Consider the following 15,658-nt stretch of genomic DNA (forward strand, 5'->3'; position numbering starts at 1 on the left):
GGGGGGGGGGGGGGGGGGGGGGGGGGGGGGGGGCGGTGGCTTTTTTGCCTAGGGCGGCAAAAAAGCCAGAGCCGGCCCTGTCCACCACGGATCTGCACAGATGAAAGACATGGAATCAGAGAAACGTAGAGCTGGAAGGGACCTCGAGAGGTCTTCTACTCTCAGGGCCGGCGCAACCCATTAGGCGACCTAGGCGGTCGCCGAGGGCGCTACAATTTGGGGGGCGGCGGCCACGGCGGTATTTCGGCGGCGGCATCTTCCGCCGCCTCTGTGGGGGCGGCATTTCGGGGCGGGACCTTCCGCCGCCTAGGGCGGCAGAAAAGCTGGCGGCGCTCCTATCTGCTCTATCTCCCTGCACTGAGGCAGGACCAAGGAAACCTAGACCCATCCCTGAGCCATCCTGCGTCCAACCTGTTCTTAAAACCCTCGAGTGACAGGGATTCCACAACCTCCTAGGTGACCCATTCCAGCACCAAGCATCGTAGCGTCCGCAGTGGGCCTCTCCTTCCAACAGGAATCTAGCACATGTGCCAAAGCCTGAAGCGTTGGGCCTGCTGGACCATCCCCAGAGGTTAAGCTGACATGATACAATCCTATCCATCGCATTTCACCTCAACTAATGTCCATAGGATCAGCTTGACAAACGCTTCTCCCGCCCAGCTCATGGGCTTGTAGGCAGCGGTGTTCCATGTCCTGGGCTAAATTTCTTTTTCATAGGACATCAGGGTGAATTTGCCTAATTGAGCTTAAATGCTTGCCAGTCAGGGGCGATGGAATCTTCGTAATACTGGGGAGCGAGGGGGGCACGAGGCCCTGCCCCCTCCATGGCCCTACCCCGCCCCTTTTCTTCCACCCGAGGCCCCCCCGCCGGCCAAGCCGGAAGCTGAAGTCGGGGAGCTGGGAGGGCGAGAGCAGTCCCCAGCCTGTATCCCCGCCCCCCACTCCCCAGCCTCCTGCCCAGGGCAGGCGAAGGGTCCGCAGCTCCCCACAGCTGCCTGGGCTCCCTGGGCCACTCATACGCGGGCCGGGCTTCAGCTTCTGGGGGCGGGGCCTTGGGGGGAAGAGGAGGGGCAGGGGGCCGGGCCCGTGGCAAAAATGGGAGGGGCCATGGCCCTTTGGCCCCCCGTTCCGACGCCCCTGTGGCCAGTCCATTCCCTTTCCCCGAGGATCCTGACCTGTAGCAGCCCAGCAGTGTTCAGAGCTTGAGTTTTTCCCAGCAGCAGAAAGGAAGACGAGGTGGAAGTAACACGAGTGAGCTTAAGAAAGGTCTCAGCTCATAGATTCATAGACTTTAAGGTCAGAAGGGACCATTATGATCATCTAGTCTGACCTCCTGCACAACGCAGGCCACAGAATCTCACCCACCCACTCCTGTAACAAACCCCTAACCTATGTCTGAGCTATTGAAGTCCTCAAATCGTGGTTTAAAGACCTCAAGGTGCAGAGAATCCTCCAGCAAGTGACCCGTGCCCCACGCTGCAGAGGAAGGCGAAAAAGCTGGTGAAGCATGCGAGGATTCTACGGCCTGAGGATCTGCATTCACCCGCTCATCGCACAGCATGCAAAGCGGGGAGCTGCCGTTCCATCCTATCCAGGGATGGGGACGGGGTAGTGGGAGGATCAGTGAATCAGAGACAAAGCAGCTAACGGGAGATTTTCAAAGGAGCTGATGGGGCACCTGTGAGTTTAAGAGGCTGGTCCGGTGGGCAGGACATTGGCTTAGGACTTGGGAGGTCTGGGTCAAAGCCCTCCCCTGCCACAGACCACCTGTAAGACCTTGGGCAAGTCACTTAGCCTCGCTGTGCCTCAGTTTCCCATCTGTACAATGGGGATAATAACACAGCCCTGCCTCACATGGGAACTGTGAGTGCAAGTACATTAAAGCTTGTGAGATGCTGTGTAAGTGCCTTGGATAGACTAGGCTGCTTTGAAAATCCCATCTTAAACAGTATGGGGCAGAGGACACACAGTTGAGCAATTCTGATCCCATCCGGCAGAGGAACACCAGCGTGTCCACCATGCCTGCTCTACAGTCTATTAGACTGTTACCCCAGCCACCTGTGGCTTCCTCGCCGGTCCCTAGACATATTTATTCTTGCTCCATAATTAGAATCCCCATTGATCCATTCTGAGACGCCACGTGCAACTGTCTCGAGATCTTGCAGAGAGACCAAAGAGAGCTAGACACACACACACAGAAAGGGAGGGATTTCTAGGGCAGGACACCAAAGTCCACAGCATGGAGGGACGAAGCTATTAAAAAAAATCCCATTGAGTAATACTTAAATACAGGGACACAGATAAATATAGCACCAGGGAACAGCTGAGCTGAGATTCCAGCCTTCCAACCCCTCCCCCTCCCATGCTTCAAAATACCAAAGGAGTTAAAAATATGGAGGACTCCTGCCCCTTTAAATCCCACAACCTGCCCCCATTCATGCTGTGCTATTTCAGCTTCCTCAGGCAGGCCCTGGGCCACATGGCACCTGCCTCAATCAACATCCCATCCAAAATCCAAGAACAAACATTGACAGCCGGGCTGCCAGCCCCTGCCCCCGAAGTCCGGAGGGCTCAGGAAACCGAGCCTGTAAACTTTGCACCCGGGAGGCTGGGTTCCTCCTGCGTGTGCCCGCTGCCAAGCCTGACCCAGCCCAGCCTGCAGCATCCTGGCTACCCGGAGTAGCCCCTTCCCTTTGGGCCCTGCCGCCAGAGTGCCTTGGTGCAGAATGGAGCTGTGATTAGAATCCGGGGAGCAGTCTGCACCCGGCTCCCCACCCCAGTGCGCATTTTCATGTGAGCAAAACCAAAGATTGTCTTCCTGCCATTCAGCCAGGCTCCTGTGCCAGTGCATCCGGGAGGCCGGCCCGAGGTGTTGCGTACATGCCCCAGAAGGGCTGTCCCCTGCTGGAGACAGCTCGGAAGCCTTCTGACCTGGGATGAGGTGGGTGAACAAGCACCATTAGAACTGCAGAGGGCAGGAGAGGTGCAGGACCTGGAGAGGCACCAACAGGCAGGAGATCAGGACGGGGATGCGTCATGGCATCTTTCAGGGGTCCGCCTGGGCTAGTTGCCTGTGTACGTTTGGCCTTGGGTGAATCCCTTTCCCTCTGTGTAGGGCCGGTCGGGAATTTTTCGGCGAACTGTTTTCCCATGGAAAAATAGCGAGTCATCAAAACCAAAACCGTGCATGGGGAAGGGTCGGTGTTGAGGAGTTTCCCAACTTGAAAATGTGAGGGGGCGGGGGGCAGAGAAGTTCTGCCATTGTCAAAATATCTCATTTAAAAATCTAAATGGAAAAGCCCCGTTTCCCCGTCTGAAATGACTTTTCGTTTAGAAGTTTGAGCTAATGATAGAAACAAATCGTTAAAAAATAATGGTTGAAATATAAATGAATTGTTTCAAAATGACCAAATGAAACATTTCGCCTGATCCGAACGGAAAAAAAAAAATTCCATTTGGTGGCTCCTGAACATTTTTGAGATTTTGACATTTTGTCCTGATTAGGGCTGGGAAAAGCTTTTAAAATCTCAAATATTTTCCCAGGATGGGGAAACCATCTCCTGCCCAGCTCTACCTCTTTGTCTATTCAGACAAGCAGGGAGTGTCTCTTGTTACGTGTTTGTACAGCACCTAGCACAACGGGGTCCTGATCTCAATTGCGGTATCTAGGCGCTACTGCAACATAAATAGTAAAGCATGCATGGGCTTTTATACACATTGCTTTTGAAGCTGGGAGTGATCCACAGTCTGGCCATACATAATGTATGACACAGAATCTTCCCTTTCAATAGAGCATTTCCATCAGATTCAGGATGATGGAGGATGGTAGGGGAGAATAAACATAAATAAATAAATAGGTGTTTATCCCATATGCAAGGAAGGGAGAAAAGCAGAAAGCTCCATGAACCACCAGGGGCCTTAGACATGTAAATCAAATCATAGACTATCAGGGTTAGAAGGTCATCTAGTCCAACCCCCTGCTTGAAGTAGGACCAATCCCCAGACAGATTTTTGCCCCAAATAGCCATTGCAAGGATTGAACTCACCATGCTGAGTTTAGCAGGCCAACGCTCAAACCACTGAGCTATCCCTCCCCCTGTATAGATCTTAAATTCTACAGTGATGGGTGCGATAGAGAACCCTTAGACAGACAGGGCAAGATAGACCAGATTAGAGAGGATAAAATCCACAGTAAAATCCTTCCTCATAAGATGCTATCAAAACAGCCTTGACGTGAATGCACAGTAAAGGCATCTCTTTCCAGGTGGTTGGCTAGTCTGCATTTGAAGCATCATTACCTGGGAAACATAATAGTCCTGGGTCAGGTACTGCTCTCAGCTACACCTGTGTAAACCTAAAGTGACTCCAGCAAAACCGGTGGCGTTACAGCAGAATCTGGCCCTGTACGTTTAAAATTCTCTGACCCTGTTCCTAGTGTCACTTTAGATGATGATTTAAACTGGGCGGGAGACGCACAAATCTAATTTGCTTCTCACTGCTTAAGATGGTTGCTTATTTATTTCTTTTCTTCTCTCTGATTAGCATTATTTGTTGTATTTGGTGTCTTAGAGGCCCCAGTCGAGATCAGCGCCCCACTGTGCTAAGCCCCTAATGTATCATAGCAAGACACAGTCCCTGCCCAGAAGAACTTACAGTCTAAATAGACAAGACATAAACATGAAACTCTATTATCCCCCTTTTGCAGAAGGGGAACTAAGGCACAGCACAGTTAAGTGACTTGCCCACAGTCACACAGGACGCCTGCGGCAGAGTTGGGAACTGAACGCAGATTTTCTGCATCCCAGTCCCAGTCTTGCCAACCCCAAGCTTTCAAAAATCATGCATCAGGCCCCCAAAATCATGAGATTGCTTCAAAAATTGAGAGTAAAAACAAACAAAAAAAGACTTTGGGCATTTATTTGATATGCCTTTGGGGGTTGATCCCATAGGGTGCACCAAGGTCACATTTTTCAGCTTTTCTCCACTACCACAAAGGCTAGAAACGTACTTTTTTTTTTCAGAATGATAGCTCAGATTCTCAGGGAATCACATGACTCCAGAGGCTGGGGCTTTAAGGCAAACATCAACTATTGGGAAACACCTAGTAAAATCACAAGCGTTGGCAATACCACAGTCCAGTGCCTCACCACAAAACCATCCATGCCTTCCATTTGGATCGTGAAACTAAATTGCTGACTTTCTCCTGCTATTTGCTTGTCACTTTCACTTCCTGCTTCTCTTGCACTTAGACAACATGCTTCCGGCATGACAATAGAAGATCGAAATAAAGAACCAGACCTGTTCTCATTGCAATCCGATCAAATCTATGGCAACATACGTTTGTAGTCACAGCGGGTTTGGTGAGACTTCCTTTTTGATGAGCATGCCTAAATTCTGGTCCCAAAATATTTGAGAATGGCCCCGCTAAAGAGATTAGCAGCCAGTAGGCCAAAATTTTCAAATCAGAGTGCCCCTAAAGTTAGACACCTACATAAAATGAATAGATTATATAGGTGCATTAGTAGATTATATATGTGCATTGACAATGAAGCCAGAAGGAACCATAGTGATCACCTAGTCAGACTTCCTGTACAGCACAGGCCATCAGACTTCCCCTGTTTGAACTGAAGCAGATATTTTCGATCCAATCTTGATTTAGAAATTGGCAGTGGCGGACAATCCCCACGACCCTGAGCAACGTGTCCCAGTGGTGAATGACCTTCACTGTTCAAGACAAGCGGCTTTATTTTCAGAAGTGCTGCGGTTTGGGCTATAAGGATTCTTACTAACGTCTGCAAAGGAGCCACTGGTTTTGAGTGGCCTCCATTCTGACTGCCCAATTTGAGACCCCTGAGCCGCCCCCCCCAAAAAGCCTGCTGGACTGCTCTGTGCCTCAGTTCCCCATCTGTAAAACAGGGGGCAGGGTGGGGGGATTCTGGAATGGTTCTGCCCCAGCAAAGACCTACAGCTAGAGAGGCAATCGTTACACGAATGCAACCAGCTCGACCAGCCGTAAGCCAGTGCAGTCACTGGAGATACATGGCCTTCTCCTTGTCTCTTGGCCTCTCAGAGGAGGTACATGGGCGTTGAGTTTAACGGCAGGCTAAGAGCCAGTCACACACAGGGCATTTCCTGTGGGTAGCACTGACCCAAACGCAGACTCACATTCCATCACGAACGTGCTGCTGCTGCCACAGCTCCACATTGGCCCAAGCCAGGATCAAATTGGGCACCTCCAGAGCTCAAAGCACAAAACGTTCCAGGCTGAGCTCAGTTTGTGACAAACTCTCATCCTCTGGGGAGCGGGCAAGCTCAACACACAAAGCCGTTAGTTACACTGAGACACCCATATACACGTAATAGTACCCAGCTCTTTTCATCAGCAGATTGCAACATGCGTTCACAACCAAGGTCAGTATCACAATCTTCTTTTTACAAGAGGGAAACTGAGGCCCAGAGCAGGTCCAAGGTTACCCACCAGGTCAGAGCTAGGCATAGAACCCAAGTTTTCTGAATCACAACTTAGTGCACTGTCTGCTAGGCCACACTGCCTCCTGCTGCAGTGGCTACATTCATCCGACCATAGACGACCCTCCTTTTCCTGCACCTGCATCTAGATCAGGGATGGGCAAACTATAGCCCGGGGGCCACATCCGGCCCTCCAGACATTTTAGTCCAGCCCTCAAGCTCCCGCCGGAGAGCCAGGTCCGGGGCTTGCCCTGCTCTGTGAGGCTCCCGGAAGCAGCATCGTGTCCCTCCTCTGGTTCCTATGCATAGGGGCAGCCAGGGGGCTCTGCACGCTGCCCCTGCCCTAACTGCCGCCCTCGCAGCTCCCATTGGCAGGGAACTACGGCCAATGGGAGCTGCAGGGGTGGTGCCTGTGGGCTGGGCAGCGCGCAGAGCCGCCTGGCTGCGCCTCCGCGTAGGAGCTGGAGGGGGGACATGCTGCTGCTTCTGGGAGCTGCTTGAGGTAAGCACCCCCCAGAGCCTGCACCCCTGACCCCCTCCCATGTCCCAACCCCCTGCCCCAGCCCTGATCCCCCTCCCGCCCTCCGAACCCCTTGGTCCCAGCCCGGAGTACCCTCCTGCACCCCCCACCCCAGAGCCTGCACCCCCAGCTGGAGCCCTCACCCCCACTGAACTCCAACCCCCAATTTTGTGAGCATTCATGGCCCACCATACAATTTCCATACCCAGACGTGGCCCCTGGGCCAAAAAGTTTGCCCACCCCTGACCTAGATTCTGCTCTTCAGCACTCGCTACTTTGCACCTACAGTTGTGCCTCAGGGCTTCAAAGGAAAGATGGGGGCCATGGATCAGCATTCACGTCGCACTCCCCATCAGTACCCAGCCCAGGCCAGGGAAGCTAATGATCCAACCAGGGAACCAAATTTGGAGTTGAATCCTGGTCAGCTGACACCTGAGGCACGTTGCGCATACGCTAAGAAGAAGAAAGGAAAGACCCCAAATCCCTCACCTTGTCTATACCGCAGAACTGCACCAACCACAGCCAGTTAGTGACCACTATCTACTGCCACAGCTGCCCCAGTGCAATCCCGGAGGAGCGATGGGATAAACTGGGATAAGCCATGATTCGCACCCACAGATCTTAACCCAGTTCCCATCAGCCAAAAGCTTCTGTGACGCGAGACCATAGCCAGTCGTGGACATCCACTGAGTATCCTTAAGAAGCTATTCGGAGATCCAGCCAGGAGTCGACTCCTGGCAGGTGTAAGCCGCCTGGTTGCAAATAGCAGCATCACCCACCTACACAAGGGATGCACACCAAGGGCAACTGCATTGAAAGGCACCTGGCCTGGACGCAAGTGGAAGTTTGCAGAACCGGGAGGTGGAGTGGTGCTAAGATCTTTGCAGGAGTCCAGCTCTAGTCCTGCGGACCTCAGGAGCTTAGCTGCAGTTAAGGCCACCTCAGGGGACAATATGGGCCGACAGTTAACCAGGCGAGTGTAGGGACTAACGTTTGCACTTCACTCCCCCGGCAAAAAACATCCTTAGCCCCCTGCTCAAGCGCAGACCCTCCTGTACTCAGGATGAATGCACAGCCAAGGATGATGGGAGGAGGGATCGCTCAGTGGTTTGAGCATTGGCCTGCTAAACCCAAGGTTGTCAGTTCAATCCTTGAGGGGGCCACTTAGGGATCTGGGGTAAAAATCTGTCTGGGGGTTGGACTAGATGACCTCCAGAGGTCCCTTCCAACCCTGATATTCTATGAGTCTATGACTCGGAGTTAGGACCAGAAAAATTAGTACGGGGGTGGTAATAGGAGCCTATATTCAAAAAATCAGGACTGTCCCTATAAACTCAGGACATCTGGTCACCCTACACAAGGTAGCGTGGGAGGGAACAGGCCTGGGCAGCTTATATGGCTCCTAACACCTTGCAATCAAGATGACAACTGCTGGTATTTTTTTCCCTGTCAATGGTTTTCACCTCTTGGCGTCACGTCACCTCCTTTTAGCCAAAAAGTTGCCTGCAGGGAAGGATCGAGGAATCGTTTCGGTGTTAGCAACATGCAGAAAGGCCCAGCAAGAAGAGGGCTAGGCGGAGGAGGGCTAGATAGTGATTCTATCCAGAGCCTGTAAAATAAAAAGGTTTTCCTTGCCCCCAGAGGAGGCCACGGGGTAATTATGATAATGTTTTCTGGTATTTCCATTTCATTGGCCGATCTCCCAGCCACTAAAGTAAACCCCAAGTCTCAGCGGAGAGGTCATATTCATCCTTGTTTATGGGACTCATTTTCAGAAATAACACTATCCTTTTTGTGAAACTGCCCTGGCAGCGGGTCAGAAAAGGAGCCAAAAGCAAATAGATTCCTGGTTACGGTTGAAACGTTGCGACGGCTCACTGTACCGATACAAGGGGCTGTGGGGGACATGCTGTCCGGGCCACGACTCATTGTTTTCCTGGAGCAGAGGGGGAAACTAAACAATTTGTGCTGGTCATGACAAAAAAGAAACAAACCCAGAGGTGGAGCCGATCAGAGGGAGAATGCGGCGGGCTAGCCAATGAGGGGTGCATCCGGGGTGCAGAAATGTCACCACGGGTCAAGTTCTAAGCGCCTGATCAAAAGCTCACTGAGGGCAACGGCAGCTTTTCCACTGACTTCAGATCAGGTGCTATCCCCTCGCCGGGTCCAAATGCCGCCGCCTTGTGCGTTGAATGCAGGTCCGGGCCAGTTTCTGCGCCCCGGAGACCTGGCTGGCTCCGACGAAGCCAGAGGTCGGGAGCTATCTTGTGCGGAGGAGCCTGAGCAGGTCCATCGCTGGGATGGCAGGGTGTGGCGGGAGAGGCCATCAGCAAGCCAAGCCCGGTGAGGTTCTATCTCAGCCCTTTGGAGCAGCTGGGCGGAGGCCGCAACAGAGAAGGAGAATCGGCACATCAGCTCACGGCTGGTGTCTCTTGCTGGAGCAGATGCTGCCCAGAGCTCTACAGCGGCAGAGATCATCGGCCGTGTCTCAGGATCTCCTACATCGCCGAGGGCTAAGGTCAGCAGCGCTGGAGGGGTTCACTGTTCCCAAGCTCCTTTGTGTTTGCGTTTAGATCTGGGGCCAGCAGCATCAGCTGATGTAAACCAGCATAACTTCCGTGGTGCTAACTGACCAGGGCAGATTGACACCAGCTGAGGATCTGGGCCGTGCTTGATAAAGAGGGAATTGGGTGAAGCACGCGGCATGTGGACCAGGGCTGATTATACCGTCCCTGCATGTCTGCGTCTCCCACTGAAGCCGATGGAAGCGCTCTCCTGGTGCCCTTGTGCACTGGACTTGTCGTTCGTTGTCTCATGCCCTGTCCACTTTTGCAGGCATGTGTCTGTCCCGTGCAACCTATTCTCTGCATCCCTCAGGATTAAACACGACCGTATTCTCCAGTGATACAAAGCAACTTATGTACCACACCGGGGCAGGGGGACTGAAGGAGGGTGGCTTTGTGTTAAAGGCAGCAGATGACATCTTGGGGACGGGTTCAAAGCCTAGCTCTGTCGCAGCTGATTGGCTGGGTCAACTCCATCAACCAATTCCATCATTGGCTGCAGGTGAGAGGTACCCTCTCCCAGCCCCAGCCCATCCAATCAGTAAAGACGTGCAGTGACTTCAAGTGTTGTTATACTCTTAACAAATGATTGTAGAAATGAACTTGTATTCACTCAGCAGCAGAACTAGCCAGGAATCCGACCCCCGGCCATGAAAAATGTTAGATTCTTTTTGTGGGGGAGGTGGGGGGGGGTGAAGAATTTTGGGTTCAGGGGAAAATGTTTTCAACAAAACATTTAGCAAAAATGGACATTTCCTGCAGAAGTTTCCCCCAAAATTGAGATGGATATTTTTTGACCACCTCTAACTCAGCAGGTCTGCTTCCGGTGGGTACGCAATCACAACTGCCGACATGAGTCACGAAGAGGGGTTTCTACTTGTGTGAGCCCTGCAGAGCTAAGGGAGAGGGAACCCACCAAGTAGCGCTTCGAAGTCCCAACCAAGATCGGGGTCCCATTGGCCTAGACACGATTCACACTCATAGTGGGAGACAGAGGCTACGTCTGCACCACAGCTTATGTCGGCATCACTTCATTGCGCATTGCTTGGCCATGGACTCAGGACAAGTTGCATCGGAACATCTGCTCAACCTGCCTAGGAATGATGCACTCAGAGAGAAATTGCCTGCGTTTTGATTACATCCCAGGAGTGACTTAGGGGGTGCTAAGCTATGCAATGAGTAGTTTGCAGCTGACAAAAACTCAACACAGCTTCTCACTGGCCCTACCAAAGCAGACAGGTTTTCTCTGCATTTACACGATAGATTTGTTGCATAGAGACCATGCAGTCACAACGTTGGATATCAGCTTTAGTAACATTCAGGACTCATGTATAACCCACTGGCAAAGGGCATGACACATCTTGCCATTGTGGCGGACTGGCTAGAGGATAACAGCCTACTACTGCCACCTGTGGAGGGAGAGATGTCTTTAGCTCAAGCACTATACGTCTGCACCATATGTCCGAAAGGTCCAAGCCTGGAGAGTGAAATCCTCAGGCTGAAGTAATTCCGGTCTAGATCACGATGCAGTTAGTAACATCTGTTTGAACAGCCAGGATGTTTCCAAAAGCACTTAACTCCTGACATTGACAAGAGTAGGAAACGTGACCGAGACCGCTGCACGACCTTTAGTTGTTGAGATTCCCTTGTTGGTTTCTGAAGTCTGACTGTTTTCCACTGGCTGATCCATCAGGAGCACCATAAAAGGAGGTGAAGGTTGGTCTAACACTGCAGATTTGTATTTGTCTTGGCTGTTTCTCTCTTATCTTCGAAAGCCAAGATGAGTGAGTACCCCGAAAGGCTCTGTGTTGGGCCCCATTTCCTAGAACACACGCTCCGTGCTTAGTTACGATATTCTTTTCCTTTTAAAGCAGATGTTCCTCAGCTTTATTGGCCTCATAAACTCCTGTCTCCGGAGACCGGTTTGCAGCTATCTGGGTTACGAGGGAATGGATTCTATTTATTTTACTTTGACTTTTTATTGCTCTTTTGCGGGAACCAAACCCGAGGTGGAACTTACCGGGCTCCGGAGAGGAGTCACAGGAGGGAACACGCAGCTCCCTCCCCTTCCAAACACCGGGAAGATGATGTGAACACTTTGAAACTCCAGTACGCAAAGCTGGACTTTTCAGGCCTCATTTTGACGTGTCGCTCCCAATAGGTTTGCAATCTTTGAAGAAATGTCTGATTCCACTTACGCTTGGGCGGGGGTTGTTATCAAAGAGGAGGATACGAGCACGTTCCCCAATGGATTTTAATGACTCAATCACCCTCTCTCTGAAAATGAGTCCTCCTCCGATGTTTCTTCCCCACTGCTGCAATGCTTTAGGCACTGGCTCACTGTCCCCCTTGCCTAGATCCCCCTCTCGGCACCGGGCAACTCTTTCAGTTATAGTTCAGTCTTTCTGTCCAAACACCTGGAGGTGCTGTCATGTAAGACAGCTGACTGTGTTCCGCTTTGTAAACTGAGCCATCTATACAAACACAGCCTGCATTTGCATGAGCCCCAAGTGTCCTCCTGCCAGGGGAGGAGCAAGAGAAAGCAGTGCTATGCTAAATCAATGGACTAGATCCTTGGAATGAGAAGCAACATTTCCCCATGTCTGCAGTTAAGGGGCTGGAGTGGGGGATTTAAAGCACAATATGCCCTGTGGGTGTCCTGTTGAAATGACAAGTGGAACAGCCTTTAGTTGCCTACTGGGACTGGCCAGGAGAGAAACGCGTCTATTTCACAGCTCACCACTGCTGCAGGCTAGAAACCATGTCAATTTCATATTAAAGATTCTGGACAGGGTGTCTAATTGAAAGCCATTAAAGAAAACAGTTATAAAAATGCTTTTTCTTAAAGTCATGGTTTCTGAGGAGTACTAACATGAGGCCAGAGTCTGATCGCTTTAATCTCGCTAAGGTGACCCAACACCATAGTGCGTTACTATCCCCATTTTACAGATCGAGAACCGAGGCACAGAGAAGCTCAGTGACTCACCCACTGTCACGCAGAAAGTCTGTGGCACAGGATGGGGTTGAACCCAACCTCTAAGAGCACAGACTTGCGTCCTAACCATTTGACATCCTGCCTCTCTTCCCTACAGACACCCGTCTTTCCCGTTACCTCCTTCTCAAGGTTCACCTGGCCCGCTTATCAAGTCTTCGATCCAGTGTTGGAGTTTATTTTCTGATTGCGGTGAGGTTACCAGGAGTGCTTGCTCAGAAGCTGCGCCCCGAGCCAATGCAAAAGTCTTGTCGCACCCCCCATATAAAGATAATCATCCCCTCATTACCTCTGAGAAGTTCTCCCACAGTCCTGTCCCCAAATCTAGCATTTCACAGGCCACTTTGGTCTCCAGTTTCCTTAGCTATCTCCACACCTGGCCAAGGGATTGACTTTTGATTGATGCATCTATTGTTCTGGGCCATAGGAGTGAGATTTTATCCTCTCGTCGGGGGGGGGGGGTGTCTCTATCTCAGCTGATCACAGAGGTACGTGGATTTATCAATTTTCCCGTGCCATGAACTATCCATGACTGACAGGCCCCAGACCCTCCATGACAGTGGTCTGACGGGGGCAGGGTAACGTGTTGCACAATCTCTAGTACGATGTGGGGGGGCTTGATCCCTGACTCAGATCTTTAGGTGCTATCATAATAATAACAGACACCTTTGTCTGCAACACCAGCAGAGAAGCCAAAGACTGAATAGGTCTTGGGGACTGAACTCCCATCTCATCCTTAGGGTGCACCTCAGGTCAGGATTGTGCTCTAGCAGGTAGCAGGTAGTCTGGCCTTGTGGCTACAGCCCTGGCTATCTACTCAGGAGACCTGCGTTCAAGTCTGAGCTTGGCTGCTGGATGAGCCTGGGCAATCCACGTCCATCTATAACGCCCAGAGAACGGTACTGACCTTGTTTGTAAAGTGCTTTGGGATCAAAAGGTGAGACGTGCTAGGTATTACTAAGTATCAGGGGGTAGCCGTGTTAGTCTGTATCCACAAAAACTATGAGGAGTCTGGTGGCACCTTAAAGACTAACAGATTTATTTGGGCATAAGCTTTTGTGGGTAAAAAACCCACTTCTTCAGAGGCATGGAGTGAAAGTTACAGATACTGGCATGAATATATATTGGCACATGAACAGAAGGCAGTTACCTTACAAGTGGAGAACCAATGTTGAAGGCCAATTCAGTCAGGGTGGATGTGCTCCACTCCCAATCATTGATGAAAACAACAAGGAGTCTGGTGGCACCTTAAAGACTAACAGATTTATTCTATCTGTTAGTCTTTAAGGTGCCACTAGACTCCTTGTTGTTTTTGTGGATACAGACTAACACGGCTACCCCCTGATACTTGAATCATTGATGAGGAGGTGTCAATACCAAAAGAGGGGAAATTGCTTTTGTAGTGAGCCAGCCACTCCCAGTCCCATTTACCCACGAAAGCTTATGCCCACATAAACCCGGACTCCTCGTTGTTTTTAGGTATTACTATTATTAATAGAGCATCATGGGCATGGCTTGCAGAGATGCTGCACATGTTCTCAGGGTAACAGGTGCACCTCTGCCCCCAGGGCTGCCGCCTTTCACTTGCAATTGGCTGACTTTAAAAAGAAACAAAGCAAAACAACGAAACCTGCTGGAGCCCAAAGACATTTTCAGAGATCCCAAGGCCGGTAGGGCCCACGGTGGTCATCTACTCTGAGCGCCTATGTAACGCAGGCCAGAGAACTGCCCCAAATAATTCCCGTGAACTAGAGCATGTCTTTGGGGGGGAAAACGCCAATCTTGATTTTAAAATGGCCACTGATGGACAATCCACCACGTCCCTTGGTATATTGGTCTAATGGTCGCATAACCTCACTGTTAAAAACATATGACTTATTTCCAGTCTGAATTTGTCTAGCCTCAGCTTCCAGCCACTGGACCTCGTTAGATCGTTGCCTGCTCGACTGAAGATACCCATATCAAATTTCTGTCCCCCAGGAAGTTTTCACTTTGGCCCCCCCATTATTTCATCTTTCAGTTACCTGCACAAGGCGGCAATGGGTTTGAGATCAGGGGTGTGCGCAGGAATAAAAACGTGACCCCATTTGGAGGGGCACATTCTGTGCCCCCGCCCCGGCCCTGGGGCAGGTGGCGCTTGCTCCCCTCCCCCAATGACCCCAGGGCCAGAGCAACTGTCAGCTCCCACCACAGCCCTGGGAGCCGGAGGAGCTCTGTGCCCCCATTGATGACTGGGGGAGCTGTGCCCTTACTTGCCCCCCTGGTTTGAGATGGAAGGCCTCTGGCTCCCCTTCCTTATTTCCTCACCGTGACATCGGGGTAGCAAAGTGCCGATATTCTTCCCGTCGTGCAGTGACTCACCACAAGAAGTGGGCTTTTCTTTCTTTCTTTTTTTTAATTTGTTTTCCTTGGAGGCAGGCGGCCAAGCGGATTGAATTTCAGCAACACCATGTTCTGAAACACTCGACGCAGGCAAACATGCAAAGCTCTCAGGAGCTGGCACGGCCCCGCTGAGAAGAATGCCAGGCTCTATCCAGCCGAGCGGCTGGTCCAGAGGGGGCTTGGGGAGGGACGTGCACAAACTCCGGGCAGGAGCTGGACGCACGGCCCCAGCGCCGCTAGACAGCACACACCTTATCTGGGTGGGAATCTGTGCCAGCATCGCCAACAGAAACCACTCAGAGGCTTAGCGGGGCTCAGAAAACTCAGACATCAGCGGCTGCATCATCTCTGGCTGGGAGCTTGTCCCCACTGCTTTGATGAGCAGGGCTGGGAGCAGATACTTAGCAGGTGTCACTCCATTGACTTCAAGAGGGCTAGGCTGGTTTGGAATGATTAAAGAGGGGTGAAATGCAAGCGCTCGCACTCTGGTGTAGGGAATTACGCGCCGCTTCCTGAAATTTCCCTGTGGCTTCAAATGGAACCGGCCTTGTTCTATATTTCCTGTCTCAAACCGTGGCAGGGTGTTGTACGGTCAGGGCCGGTGCAAGGAAGTTTTGCGCCCTAGGTGAAACTTCCACCTTGCGCCCCCACCCCCCTCCGAGGCGCCCTCCTCCCCCCGCGGCAGCTCCCCACCCCAGCTCACCTCTGCTCCGCCTCCTCCCCGAGCACGCC

General features: G+C 51.6%; 1 protein-coding gene across 1 annotated transcript in view; it reads right to left on the reverse strand.

Annotated features, from left to right (window-relative positions):
* Positions 1–15,658, reverse strand: part of PTH1R (parathyroid hormone 1 receptor) — a 175,081-nt gene that overhangs the window by 83,332 nt on the left and 76,091 nt on the right. The gene's annotated exons all lie outside the window — the stretch shown is intronic.

The sequence above is a fragment of the Terrapene carolina genome, unplaced genomic scaffold (genome assembly GCF_002925995.2).
Source record: "Terrapene carolina triunguis isolate 2854851 unplaced genomic scaffold, T_m_triunguis-2.0 Scaffold111, whole genome shotgun sequence".
NCBI classification, from domain to species: Eukaryota; Metazoa; Chordata; order Testudines; family Emydidae; genus Terrapene; species Terrapene triunguis.